The 14,937-nt window shown below is 40.7% G+C and overlaps 1 protein-coding gene across 2 annotated transcripts in view; it reads right to left on the reverse strand.

Annotated features, from left to right (window-relative positions):
• Positions 1–14,937, reverse strand: part of Syt16 (synaptotagmin 16) — a 149,913-nt gene that overhangs the window by 122,066 nt on the left and 12,910 nt on the right. The window lies entirely within an intron of this gene.

Below are 14,937 nucleotides of genomic sequence, written 5' to 3' on the forward strand. Positions count from 1 at the left end.
TATGAGCACATCAAACAGGGGACACCATATCCAGCTCAGGGAAGACATTTGAGCCAAGTTAGCATTCAGTTTTTTAAAAATCTAGAAATCCCTATATACAAAGAAATCAATTACAGAACAAATGTCAGTAAGAGTAAACTGTGAGAGGAAAAATGTGAGAGGAGACATGAAGAAATAAGAATCATAAGAGAAACATTAGCCTATTGTAATGGCTGATCATGCTTGTCAGTCTGACTATATCTGGAATCCACTAAAATGCAAGAAGCTGGGGCCCCCTGTGAAGGATTTTCTTGATTGTATCATAAGAGATAGGAAGACCCACCATAAATCAGGGCCTCGGCTTCTAGGCGCAGATCACATAAAAGGACATGGAAGAAGGAAGCTTTTGTCTCTTGCCTACTTGCCCTCACTCTAGTGTTAAGACCTGCTCTTTGAAACTGCAGCATAAACCAGGCTGTGATAGCATACACCTTTGTTCCCAACACTCAGGAGGCAGAGGCAGGAAGATCTCTGTGAGCTGAAGGCCAGCCTGGTCTACAAATGGAGTTCCAGGACAGCCAGGGCTACACAGAGAAACCCTGTCTCGAAGGGCCAAAAAAAGAAGAAGAAAGAAGAAAGAAGAAGAAGAAGAAGAAGAAGAAGAAGAAGAAGAAGAAGAAGAAGAAGAAGAAGAAGAAGAAGAAGAAGAAGAAGAAGAAGAAGAAGAAGAAATTGCTACAATTGCTACATAAGCTGAGACCAAAAGCTCTCTAGGAATCCTCTGAGATAAAGTACATGGCCATGCACACTTCTATAAGCCAGGCCCTCTAGGGGGCGGAGACAAGAAATCCATTCTAGATTCTGAGAGACAGAGCTTGTCTCAAGAAGATTAAGATGGTCATCCTCTGCCCCCTATACATACTTACTTACTTACTTACTTACACACACACACGCGCGTGCGCGCGCATGCACACATGTTCATACACAAATGCACACACACATTGTCAGCAATCCCAGTACCAAAGCAAAAAGTATGTTCTTATTATATCTATGTGGCCTTGGGCAAACTATTAAGTTTTTTGTGCTTTCATTTCCTAAGCTATAAACGAATAAAAATAAATATAGCTGGACTGGAGAGTTGTATCGGTGGTTTAGAACACTTCTCTGCCTTGCAGACGACCCAGGTTCAGTTCCCAACACCCACATAGTAGCTCACAGCCCTCTGTAGTTCCGGATCCGGGAAATCTGAAACCTTCTTCTGACCTCCGAGAACATTGACTGACTCCTGCACTTTGAAATATACCCCTTACAGATAACTCCTTTCTTATCCACACCAAAAATGTCTCGCTGGAATGAGGGACCGTATCTCCAAAGATGGTCCACCATACATCTTCTTCAGCGAGTGTGGTACGGCAGTCTCTGGTCTGACCGCAGCTCCCAGGGCCATGCCTAAAGCTAGGGGCAGCCATTCGGTGTGATGTGCCGACCCCTGTGATTATCCAAGAACAGCACCAGAACCGCATCGGAGTGAGCAGCACTCTGCCCGGATCTTGATAGAGCACGGCTCGGATCGCCAAGCCGGACTACAGGTACCTACCGTACCACAGGTGACTTCCTGCAGGATGGAAGTCTACTCCCAGCACCACCCCTGCCTTAACGTACCGCCCACTGCTGGTCACTCTAAGTTTCTCCGTATGGTGGCGCATTTGTGTTACAGAACAGGGCCTGCCAAGGTTATCCTCCTCGGATAACAGCTACCCCAGCCCGCAGTTGGGTTCCTACTGGCATTCCCAGACCAAAGTGCTAGTCAGAGTCTACTGCTCGGTTTCCTATGATACTTTAAGGCTATTTTTCTGTTTTCAATTCTGCATTTTACGTTTAAGGAAAGAGGGTTTTTTTTTTTTAATTTACATTTACTTTGTGTGTATGCAACAGACGTGCAATTAGACGCATATTTGCCGGGGGAGGGGCGAATGTGGAAGTCAAAGGACAACCGTGAATCATTTCCCTCCTTCATAATATGAGTATGAGTACAGGTGATTAAACCTAGATCACCTGGTAGGCAGCAAGACCCTTTCCCGGATAAAATGCATTTTGAGATATATATATATATATATATTATATATATATATATATATATATATATATATATGAGAGAGAGAGAGAGATTATAGATAGATATAGACACATAGATAGATAGATAGATAGATAGATAGAGATAAAGATACATGTATCATTTGACATCCCCAACACCAATGTTCCTGTAGGATGACTTTGATACTGTGAGACTGTGCCATTTTGTCAGCACTGCCGTGGTTCTTGGGGCCATGGTTCTTGGGTCCACCACTCCCATCACACCTGTGACCCACATCTTCAGGCATGAAGACAACAGGCCTTTGATCCGTATTTGAAGCTGCAAAACACAGGCTTCAGATCAGGATCTTGAGGCTGGATGACACACGCCCTCAATCCAGATCTTGAGGTGGGAAGGCACACCTTTCCTCTGGGCCACACCTTCTGCTGGAGGCCTATATAAGGACAATGGAAGAAGGAGACCTGCTTGCCCTCACCTTGGCAGCACATACATTCCTTCACTGGCTTTGCAGCCTACTTCTTTGAGATTCCAGCATATACAGAAGACCAGCTGAGATACTCAGTCTTGGACTTTCCCTTCAAAGCTGGCCATTGTTGAATTAGCTGAACTGCAGCCCGTAAGTTATTCTAACAAATTCCCTTTATATACTTATTCTCTCTCAGAGAGAGGGAGAAATTCATTCCATAAGTTCTGTGACTTATACCCCGACTAACACAATTTTCATTTTTCATAAGTTGTTCTTGAAGAGTCAATGATCATTCTTATCTATCTTTTAAGTGTCACATCTTCACTGTCCTGTAGACCCCAGCTAAACTGTGTCCTTGTCTACTCCTTTCTGAACTTTTGAGGGACTTCTACTCCAGAGCCTGCCATGGCCACCATCTTGCATGGTCACCACTCCTTTTCAGTGTAGTTCTAAAAGAAGGAAAAGTGGTGGATGCAATGACTATCTCTTGAGGACATACAGCATTAGAAGAGGACATTCATTTCCTGGCATCTGCTCCATGAGTCTCTGCTCAGGTCAGTTGCTGATGATCAGAAACTTATGATTTTGGTTACTCATTCAAACAATACTGCTAAGTCAAGCCACTGGGACTCTTGAGTATGTGACTGAGTGAGTGGGTTTCTTGTGCCTTCTCTGGGGCCCTTTCCCTTCTGTTGGTTTGCCTTGTTCGACTTTGATATGATATTGTTTTATTGTATTTTATTTTGTAATATCTTGTTCTTATCTCTTAGAAGCCTGTTATTTTCTAATAGGAGATAAAAGGAAGTAGATCTAGGAAGGGGGTGTGGGAAGAAACTGAGAGGTGTACAGGGAGGGGAAATTGTAATCAGGATATATTGTATGAGAAAAGAATCTATTTTCAATAAAAGGGAAGACTACACATTCCTCTTTCCCCATATATTTTTGCTCATCGGTTGTATTCTTTTCCTTTCTGTGAAATGGTTTTTGGGGTGTGTGTGTGTGTGTGTGTGTGTGTGTGTGTGTGTGTGTGTGTGTTTAGTTTGGGACCACCAAGTTGAAAAGATGTATGTTTCTACCTGGCAGTTGTACCACAGGTGAACTGTCAAGCTGGGAAAGAATGAATTGCTAGTTGATATTTGTTTTTTAAATTAAATTAATCCTTAATAAACGTTGCTTTTTTAAGAAATTAGTCCTTGACCACTATAGTTTGATGCCATCAGGACTGTTATTCGCCAAGACTGTGTACATGCATATATGGAACAAATTGCTTTCCTATCTATATTTTTTTAAAGATGTGACTACAGTACACATGTAGGAAATTCCTCCCAAAATTTTAATCTTAATTTTTTGAAAGTTGTAGTATATGAATTAAAATTAAAATTTAAAAAATAAGCTTTAAATTCCAAAAATAACATTTTTTAGAAAGACTAGAAGGAAATATATGGGGCAAAATCATCCTAGTTTTCTAAGATTTGTTATAAGTGATGATCCTTATGTTTGAACATTCTATAATTTTATTATTCAACATTTAAAATTATAAATAGAGTTTAAATACCGTAGGAGTCATAAGAACTCCTTATGCATCAGCACAGCACTACAGTTGACTGCACCATCAAACACAGCAAGCCAAGAGTTCTGACAATGCAAGCCAAAGCAGGTTTGATACTTCATTTGGGTCTACACAAAATTAGCTTAGAAAGAAAAACCTTAAAGGCATTTTGCATCATATATATATATATATATATATATATATATATATATATATATCATATCACAGTGAAGAGCAAATATTCCATATATCATCTGCTGTGGATGACAAGGACACATATGTCATGAAACTTAAGTGCCATCTGCAGAGTAACTCATCTAATTATTCCAGTAATTACTAAATTGGAAATCAGATGGCTGTGAAGTTCGGTCACATAGTTCATGTTGAAAACTTCCTCAAAGTTAGCTGTATCTCTGGCAAGTCACTGGAAGGCTCCATCTGTTGGTTTTTAAGCAAGAGCCCAAGGAGCTGGTAGAGCATAGAGTGATAGAGAAGTCACTTGTGTCATAGTCTCTACATGTTTATAAATTTCTTTCTATGGTCAACTAAAGCCATCTGGCTCATAAGAACTGGAAAAAAAGAAAGTGAAAACATTTAACAAAAATAGTAAGGTTGAAACCAGAAGTAGCTGAACAATGACAACAGAAGATCAAAATCTCTTAGGTGTGAACTTTCCCAGCACTCCTCTAGGAAGCATGAGAAATCTCACTAAAAACAGGAAAGGAGAGGTGGCCGTGTTAGATGGTGGCCACCACAAGCTCTGAACAAAAAGTCCCTTAAAAGTTCTGACTATTGGAAGAACTGGAAGATGTTCAGAAAGGAAGAGGCAGGGCAGAGTTGGCTGGGATCTAGAGGACACGAAGATGTGACTCTTAAAAGATAGGCAGCGATGGCAATTGGCCCTTCAAGAACAATTGATGAAAAATAAAGATAAGCCTTAAAATCAAATGTAGACCTAAATACCCAGAAGCACCTCACTGGCTTGAGTGATGTTAAGTAGTTCAAATGGAGTGGTGGACCCATGGCAGTGCTGGCAATTCCCATGGCATCCAAGACATCCTGCAGAAACTTGGGTGCACGGTGATGCCAAAAAAGAAAGAGAGAGAGAGAGAGAGAGAGAGAGAGAGAGAGAGAGAGAGAGAGAGAGAGAGAGCTGGAAGCTGCTGCAGCTGCCAAAAGGACAGTATTATAGCAATTAGTCACCATGGCTCCAGACTCCCCTTCCTCCATCCAACCTAACTCTTCATTTTCCAAGGTGTGGATTTTCAGGACCTCAAAGTCCTGGAGAGGCAGCTCCACTCAGACTTCATCCTGAGATACTGTACTGATCCTAATTTCCTGTCCATTTGAGATGCCTAAATTGTGCTGTATAACATCTTCCCGATGAGTGCAACCAATGTCCACCTACTTGAATCAAGGTGTGCCCATAAGAAGTGGTGGGCACAACTAAGGAAACTTTAAACTGGCAGAGAGGTATCACACAATCACCGGATGCTGGCTCCACCCCACCCTCCAGCCGCCATGGCATAATAGCCCTTAGTGTAAATAGTAAGTCTTCAGGTAGCAGTCCATGGGACTACTGGATTCTCGGTGATCTGGCTGCACCCCTGCTTTCTTTAAGTCATAAGTATTACGCCTTCTCAGCCATCCCCCTGTCCCTGTGCCTCCACTCTCACCCTACGCTGAAGTTTAGATTATAATCTTCCAAGCCCACTGAAACTGGCCTTCGGTGAAGAATTCAGAGCATTCCATTTTTATTCCCCACCTTTATCAAGGGGTGCTGCTTTCTGCTTCTGCCTCAACTCCCTTGTTACCCTTCACAACCTGATACTTAGTGTGGCCCAAAGAATCAATGAGGTTGGAAGAACCAGGCTTTCTTCACTTAGTGCTGGACCACACTCACCACCATTCTGGAAAGGGGGTGCCTGTTCCTCAGCCTGCCACCACCACCAGCTTTGAACTCGGGTCTTGTGGTGAACAGGGCAGTCAAGGGGCTAGGCTACTCAGACCTGGCAGAGCTCAGGGTCCTTGATGGTTATGCCTGGAGAAAAGCCACCCAGAGAGCCCTAAGCACACATGATTCAGGGTCAGTTCCTTTCCTAGCAATCACTTTGCTTTCACACATTAAAGAGGTTTGCACAGGGTTCTCGTAGCCACTGTTATGTGGAGCTTGACAGGGGGAACATGGGACTCTGACCCTACCGACTCTGCTTCCTGTGCTGCTCGTTAGGCCTTCAGCGAGGACCCGGGAGAGCTCTATGTCACAGTGTTTTATGATCAGTGGACCTGGCCACCTGGCTCACTGCCACATTTCCCACTCTGTTCAGGAACACTAAATGCTGAAATGTGGGTGCATACCAAAACAAGGGCAAGTCATGTGGCCAGAAGAAAAAGAAAGAAGGAGCTAAAGAGATGGCTCAATGGGTGAAATATGATATGCAAGCGTAAAGACCTGAGTTTGATCCCCAAAAGACTTGTAAAAGTTGGGAATGGAGATGGCTGTCCACACCTGTGACTCCAGCCCTAGGCAGATGCAAGAAAATTTGTTGGCAAGCTCTGGCTTAAAAATGAGGTGAAAAAATAAAGAAAGAAAACAAAAGTCAAACTCTGGCCTCTACATGTGGACACAAGGATAAGTATACCTGCATACACACATGCAAGCATATGCATACCTTGCAGGGAAGAGGGGAGAGAGAGAGAGAGAGAGAGAGAGAGAGAGAGAGAGAGAGAGAGAGAGAGAGAGAGAGAGAGAGAACAAGGTTGAATCAACCACTTGAGAATTCTTATCAAGGAGCTGGAGAGATGGCTCAGAGGTTCTGAGCACTGGCTATGGCTGCTCTGGCTGCTCTTCCACAGAACCCCAGGTCAGTTCCCAGTGCCCACAAGGCAGCTCACAACTTTCTATAATTCCAGTTCCTGGGATTCTGAATCCCATGGCAAAACATGAATGTACATAAAATAAAATTAAAAAGAAAAAATAAAAAATCTGTTTTAAAAAAACAATTCAATCAGGTGGTGGTAACACACATCTTTGATCCCAGCACTTGGGAGGCAGAGGCAGGAGGATCTATGTGAGTTCAAGACCAGCCAGGTCTACAAGAGCTACTTCCAGGACAGGCTCCAAAGCTATAGAGAAACACTGTCTCAAAAAACTAAAAATAATAAATAAATAAATAAACAGAATTCTTATCAAATAAGAGCTATAATTCCCACTCTTTTCCCTATTGAGCACTTCTACAATAAAAATAAATAAATAAAAGAACACTACCTTTGATATTTGGAAGCATATTGTGTTGCGGTTATAAATTTGGTTGTAATTAAATAATATATACTCAGTAGCCTTCATAGGTAAATGATAATCTTAGAAGTGTAAAATATTTCATACATGTATACATGCAGACACACATATCCAAACACAGTGAGGAAATGTGCAGCCCCACTTAAACCTTCATCCTAGGACTAGCTAACAAGGATGAGTTAACTACGTGTTCAAACAAATTCTTTGGAAGTAAAAAATAGACTTTTCAAAAAATAGGGGAGAAGGAATGGCTTAATGAAACCTAAGTGAGATTTTAACATGTTCCAAAATAAATCATAGCAACATATGGAGTCACCAGCAACCAATCATCTCTTAAAACACTTGAGAATACATTTGGGGGACGCATGGAGTGCTGTCTTTAATATAGTAATATATGTGTTGAAATGTGTCCATCTTCTTCTGAAAATTAAGTGGTCTAACCTATCTGATTTACATGTTCAAATACAAATTCTCACTTAGATTACACACACACACACACACACACACACACACACACACACACACACACACTTCTAGAAGTCAAGACTCATCAAGCAAGCTTGATCTCTTCTCCCAAAGAAGATACCTCAAAGATACCAGTTTGGAAGTAACACTTGAAAATTGCAGGAAGGCAGGGATGCACCCCACAAGTTGAAGCTCTAAGGCTTTGGGACTTTCCTTCAGGGTTTGAGTTCCCCTAGACACTGTGACGACTCTGCTGGCCCAGAATTCCTTCATCTTCCCAGAAGGAAAACAAGATAAAAAACAAGCTCCAGGGATTAGGTCATTCTCCCAGTGTTTAAAGCCACTGCTGACATTTCTAGACTCTCAGAATCTTACCAGCATGCTCTTGTAGCTGAATTTAATTTAATTGAGGAATATATTGGCCTTGTAAAATTCAGCCTTTGCAAAAAAAAAAAAAAAAAAAAAAAAAAAAAAAAAAAAAAAAAAACCTAATAGTTAGCATGGGGTGATTGCATTACTCAGCTTAATAACAATTCTGTGATAAAATTGAGAACCTGTACCCAGTAAGAACATATCTTGTGAAAACCTCAGAGCTTATACAGTTGTATGATATGGGTGGGGTTTTTTCTTTGGAAATAGATTTATCTCAAACACTATAGTCTGATCGTGGTTTCTCCTCCCCCAACTCATCCCAGATACTCTCCACCTCCCCACACACCCAAATCCTCCCCCTCTCCCCCTCTCATTGAAAAACAAACAGGCATCTAAAAATACATATAAATAACATAAAATAAAAACAAACCAGAATTGCAAAAAACAACCAAACAGGAGAGGTAGAGAGAGAGAGAGAGAGAGAGAGAGAGAGAGAGAGAGAGAGAAACCAAAGAAAGAGCACAAGAAACACATACAGACACAGAGACACACATTCATACACACGGGAATCCCATAAAAACACAAAACTGGAAGCCATAATATACAAGCAAAAGACCTGTAAGGTTTTGGTTTTTTTTTGTTTGTTTGTTTGTTTTTATGCTTAGACAAAACGTTGTGAGAAAATAAAATAAAAAAATTACAAAAAAACTTCAACCACTGGGTTGGGTTTGTGTTGGCCTTCTACTGCTGGACATGGGGACTGCCCCTAAGAGTGGTTTGTTTCCCTAGTGAGACTCTATTGAAGAAAACTAATTATAAGTGGTTATCAATTGAGAATAGCTTCCAGGTTAGGGACAGGGGCTTGTGTTTACTTTTCTTACTACTGGGGCTCCATGTGGCCTGTGCAGGCTCTGTACATGCTGCCTCAGTCTCTGGAGTTCATATGGGCATTGGCCCTGTTGTTTCTAAAGGCCTTGTTTCCTTGTGTCTTCCATCCCACTGGCTCTTACAATCTTTCTTCTTCCTCTTCTGCAGGGTTCCCTAAGTCTTGAGTAGAAGGAATTGATGGAGGCATCCCACCTAGGACAGAGTGTTGCAAGGTCTCTTACTCTTTGCACATTGTACAGCTGTGGGTATCTGTATTTGTTGGGATGTTTTGGGTTTTTTTTAGATCAATTGGGGTAATTTAATTCTCAAATAAATAAGTAGATTTTTGGTAATGAGAGCAACTCAGCAAAACATCTACTTCAGATGGATAAAGTATCTTAGAATAATGTTCAACTTTCTTCAACACTCCAAAACAAATGAGTGAACATTTGGAGTGAATATAATTTTGATTTGTTTATGACTTCTTTATTTTTCAACTCACAGAAGACTACCCACACAGGGAGACTGAAATTTTAACAGAATTGTTTGAAACTAATCCAATCCTTTTTGTTTAGAAAAAAATCATTTTCTTGCATCCTAGAGCAATTTAATACTTCAATGATTATTATGAAATATTTCATTTTTTTAAATTTTTCCCACTCACAAAAAAATAATATATACGGTCAAATGTTCAATGCTACACATAATGATACACCTGTACACTGAAGATTTAAAGGCTTTCAACTTCGACTTCATGTACAACACATTTTTTTGTGTTAGGAAAGTTACCTGTACACAGAATCAAGTTTACCTTGTTAGCATAAGAATTTCTTAGTTGAGAACAGCAAAATCTATCGATATTTTAGCCAAGATCAAAGTCGTATAACCCCAACACTAAAATCAAGTCTCTAGTGTTAGCATCCCTTCCTAAGGGGATATGACATACGACAGACTATATGACAGCCACTTAGGTAACAATGGCAACAAAATTGTCATGGTTTTCAAATAAAACAGGCACTTTTCAAACTATTTTACCTTAACAGAAGTACCTCTTTAACAAGGCACCTCCTCTAGATGGATTTATGGGTTGGTGAGGGGAGCCCCTTCCAAAGCAGATGGGGGGGTTCTAATCAATTCTCAGATTTCTCTAAGTATTTACTGGTTCTTTTTAATTACAAAAAGAAAAAAAACACCATAAATTGTCTGTTTTACTGTCTGTGCTAATTTCATTTCATTATATCCTTGGAGTAAGCTATTATTTTCCCACTGGTTCCCATGGCATTTTTCATTATCAGTTGCTAATTGTCTAGCATTCACATAGGAATGTGAACCAAGTAGGCTGCTGTGTGGGCTGAAGTTCTAGAGGAAGCTGAGCAGCAATAGGATTCAGCATTGTTATTATTGTGACACATTAGAAAATTTCCACCCACTTACATGCCCACATCACTCTGCTGCACATCATCCATACCCAGAGGGGCCGTGCACTGAAGCATGGAAGGCCATCTGTACCAGCCATCCCACTTGGTGATTATCATTGCACATCAAGGGAAGATTATACATTGGGTCTGGCGGGTACAGCTGTGAAGCCAGAGGTCTGGCTCTACTTGGCATACGTGAGTACTGATCTTCTAACATAGCTATGACAGATCTGTTTAAGAGGTTCTTTGATTCCCAACCTTAAATAGAAGCACCTGACTCAGCCAAAGGATACTTTCAAACTCCCCCCAGTTACACTGCCAGATTGGAGCCAATTTAGAGAGCTAACCAACTGTTGGGGTGTAAACAGGTTGGGGATTTTTAAATATATTTTGACATGAAGTGATTCTTAAAGTTATTACAAATGGAAGCTGCCCCTGCCTCAACTTGGTTGTGCAATTTGAAGACTCTCTCAAAACAATGCAGACCACTGCCATTGCCCTTAGTTGCCTCCCGGAACCAGCAGGTAAGAGCCTATTTCTAAATATAGCACATACTTCGGGCACAAGAATAGGAGGAATCCAATTGGAACTGACTGGGAAGACTCCTACCTGAGGACTAGCTCTCATAGTATCCAAAAGCACTATGCAAACTCTCAAGGGAGAAAAGAAATCTACAGTCCTAGCCAGCTATAAAGTCTATGAACCACAAAAATGACCAGCATGGCAAGATATCCCCAAGGGTACAATGGTGGCATTTGTATCTTGGGAGCAACCAACAACCATCTCATCAGACTTAAATCCCACTTCACAGGAGAGAAATATGCTTGGCACTGTAAACCTATAAGCCAGTTACCCATGGGTGAAGGTCACAGACCCTAGAAAAGAACCTACTACTGCCACTTTCCTAAAGTAGTTAATTGCCAACTACATTGTAAATATCCCCACTTATGTCCACAGGTAAGTGCACCTATTACCTCTCACCAAAGAAGCTTCTTTTTGCAGCAAAGACCATCAAAGAAATGCATGATTGTTCAAAATTCATAGACCTAACCATGGCGTGTCCAAAGCCAACCACAATAATAACCCCATCTACAACATAACTCCATATACCTAAGGCTAGGGAATATCATGGAAGTAGGAAAATACTATAGGAGCCAGAGGACTGGGACATCTGTGGTGAAATGGCATCTACTATATACAACAGAAGCTGTACCCAAGACATCCCAAAAGTACTGTCACCTGTACTAGTCCTGCCTGTGCAATGACAACACCAGCTCACATGCCAATATGAATGGGGGAATCTCACAAGGCTCTGCTCCTAATGAAGGGCTATTAGCAATTAATAGTTTCTGGGAGAGGGAAATCAGCATCCTCCAGGGATGAGACCCCGAGGGATTATCCAATCCCAATCTGTACATATATATGACAAACACCAAATGGACTCAGCAGGTTATAGATATATTTACATATGCACATGCACAAATATGTAACAACTTTTAATGAAGAAGAGGTAATGAATTTCAGAGGGAGATGGGGGAAAGTGGGTGGAAATTGTGTAGCTACAATATTCATGCATGAAATTCTCAAGTATTATTCCCAGTGGATCCTAATTGGATCTTAATGGCTCTCTGTGTGTGTGTATTATGTATGTATATGTGCATGCATATATATATGCATATATAAATATATGTGTATATATATATGGATGGATTCAAAAAGTGCAAAACAAAAATCCATATATATATATACACACACACACATATATATATATATATATATATATATATATATATATGTCCAAATAACATGATATACTACATGTGTAAGATCAAGAGGGAGTTGTCAAAGTCCCTTAAAATGTAGAGGGTAATTGTTTATTCATGTACTTTTGCAGGCCCTGCTTTGCAGAGCCACAAGAAACAAAGCTCTGGTTTATAGCACACTGGGTGCTGATCATTTGTAGCAGAAAGGTGTGCCTTTCTTTTAGAAGTTAACCAAGATCCTTTCAAATATTGTAAAACATGAAAGCTGTAGGATGACTTCAAGCAACATCCTCGGAAACCACCACAGTCCAATTCCATTTCAGGGCTTTACAAAGATGAGGATATTTAAAAATTCCCATAGAAGTGCTCAATTTGTGAATTGGCTCACTCCAATTAAACCAATGCAGTATTACCAAGCTTAAGGTTCAATTAATTCACCCTCTTTTTCAAAAGTCCTCTGAAACCTCACGTCTCCATCACTCCATTCTCACTAGGCAGATTTAATAGCACTGTCCTCTGCATATCTCTGTACAGAGATCAGTATGTTTCCCCGTTGTTAGTTTAACCCATGGGTAAGCCTCACTAGTCAGCATAGTGAAGCCATGGGTGGCATCCTCTTTACTCCTCATCCTGTTCTTAATGCGTTCTTTACAGAGAGCTGCAATCGATGTTAGTTTAAAGTATAACCCATAACGTTTCCCTTTATTATAGATTAATTGATCTGTAGTCTCCCTATCAGTTAATGGTCACTGAATTAGAAAAAGAGAAGCCGCTCAGGGCTTCTTCAGAAAACAGGACCTCTTGCTCTTGCTGGCTCTACCAGTTAGTGTCTCTGCTGCTCTTGCCCTGTGGTTTTAGGTCCATCAGTGGTTTCAGGCCTGCAGCCAATTACCAAATGCACAGGCTAAGAAAACTATTACTTTTAGAAGCACACACAGCATACCTAGCAACACAGGAGCAGGCCTGAGGCAGATCCTGGCTCCCCCACACATTCTGATGGTGTTGTTCCCCCACACACACACACACACAGTTTCTCCCTAACATCTTCAACAACATTGCACAATCTGCCTCCCCAAAGACTTCAACCTCACCAGATGAGGAGGCCAAAGTGCACCCCCCATGATTGACAGCTGGCAGCATCAGTTCTAAGGCTTATGGTAGCTGAGGTCACTGCTCTGCCAAATAACCCCTTTCATCTTGTCCCTGCCAATGTCAGTCCTGTGAGTATCGCATTATAGCTCTATACCTCCCACATTTCTTTCTCTAACCTAATCGATAGTAGTTCTCTAGTTTCCCTCCTCTTCTCCAATAGAATATGACTTTGTCCTTAATAGCTTTGGGGCTTAAAAAGAAAGATAATTGAGGTCTTCTGACCTTTGTAGCCTCTTCACTCACTCACTCACTCATTCATTCATTCAGTCATTCATTCATGGTGGCACTGAGATTGCCCATGTGAGGCAAGCATTCTACCTCTGAGCTACATCCCCTGGCCCCCCACCCCCAACCCTATGCCTGTTCCTCTGAATGTTCATTGCAAATTCCCACAGCCATCAGCCCTGTAGGATGTCTGAACAATAAAATGCAGAAGCCAGCAGCAGAAAAACATTACCTGAGAGAATTCTACTCTCAAGCTAATTTCTATTCAGTAGAAACCAAGGGGACCATGAGCATCTAAACACACTGCAGCTGAAGCTCTGAGGGGAGAAGAGAGCCACAGCATCCTGTATCACAGGCAAGTCAGACCAAAACTCTCCAGAATGGATGAAAAGACTTCAAAATATTCTCTCTTATGTCTCCCCTTTCCACCACCATTGCTAATCTAGGAAAGGACTTGCTAAAAAAGCATCATTTAAAAACCAAAAATATTCAGTGCATATCTTCCATGGGGCTGCAACCATCTAAACTCCTGCCGAGAATCTCTTTCAGAATCCCACTGTGAGGAGAAAAATGAAACAAGAAATGTATTTCTCAGCTTTCTCATGTCTTTTCAGCTATGCTTTCATTATTTAAATCTAGTGGAGTCCCATTTTGATAAGACCACTGAGATTTCCCTTGAAGAGGGTAGCGATTGAAGACAGCCTGTTCTTGAGTATGAAGAACCCACTTGAGATGACTTCTTCAATAAGTCAACCATTTACTGGGTATCCATTCATGACTGGGACTTGACATCTAACTTCAAGAAGTTTAATAAAGATTTTCACAAAAGACTCCATTCATACATTTATTTCACATTCAACAAGCCTTGCAAAAGAATTCTTGCTATGCAACTTAGCAAGAATCACTCCCGAACTTAGTTTTAAAACACCCCATTACCTACTTCTATAAGTAGTATCCTGTTAGCTCTACAATAAAAACAAGGCCAACATCTGAAATGTGGATATTAAAGAGGCCAAAGAAACCAGTAGAATATATAGCCTTCTCACAATTTGACAAAACAAAACAAAACAAAAAACAGTTTATTCTGCCAATTTCTAATCATCACTAATATTTGGTAAATAGATCAGTTAATGAGAAATATTTTATATATGGCCAAAAAAGCCTTACTAACAAAGATAAAAAAATCTCCAGATATTTTCCAAAGTGTTTGTTGATGCATCTTAAAATATCATTTTAATATAGAATCATTTCAATTGTCCACAAACTGGAAATTAAGTCTTACCCCCTA

The sequence above is a fragment of the Cricetulus griseus genome, chromosome 5 (genome assembly GCF_003668045.3).
Source record: "Cricetulus griseus strain 17A/GY chromosome 5, alternate assembly CriGri-PICRH-1.0, whole genome shotgun sequence".
Taxonomy (NCBI): domain Eukaryota; kingdom Metazoa; phylum Chordata; class Mammalia; order Rodentia; family Cricetidae; genus Cricetulus; species Cricetulus griseus.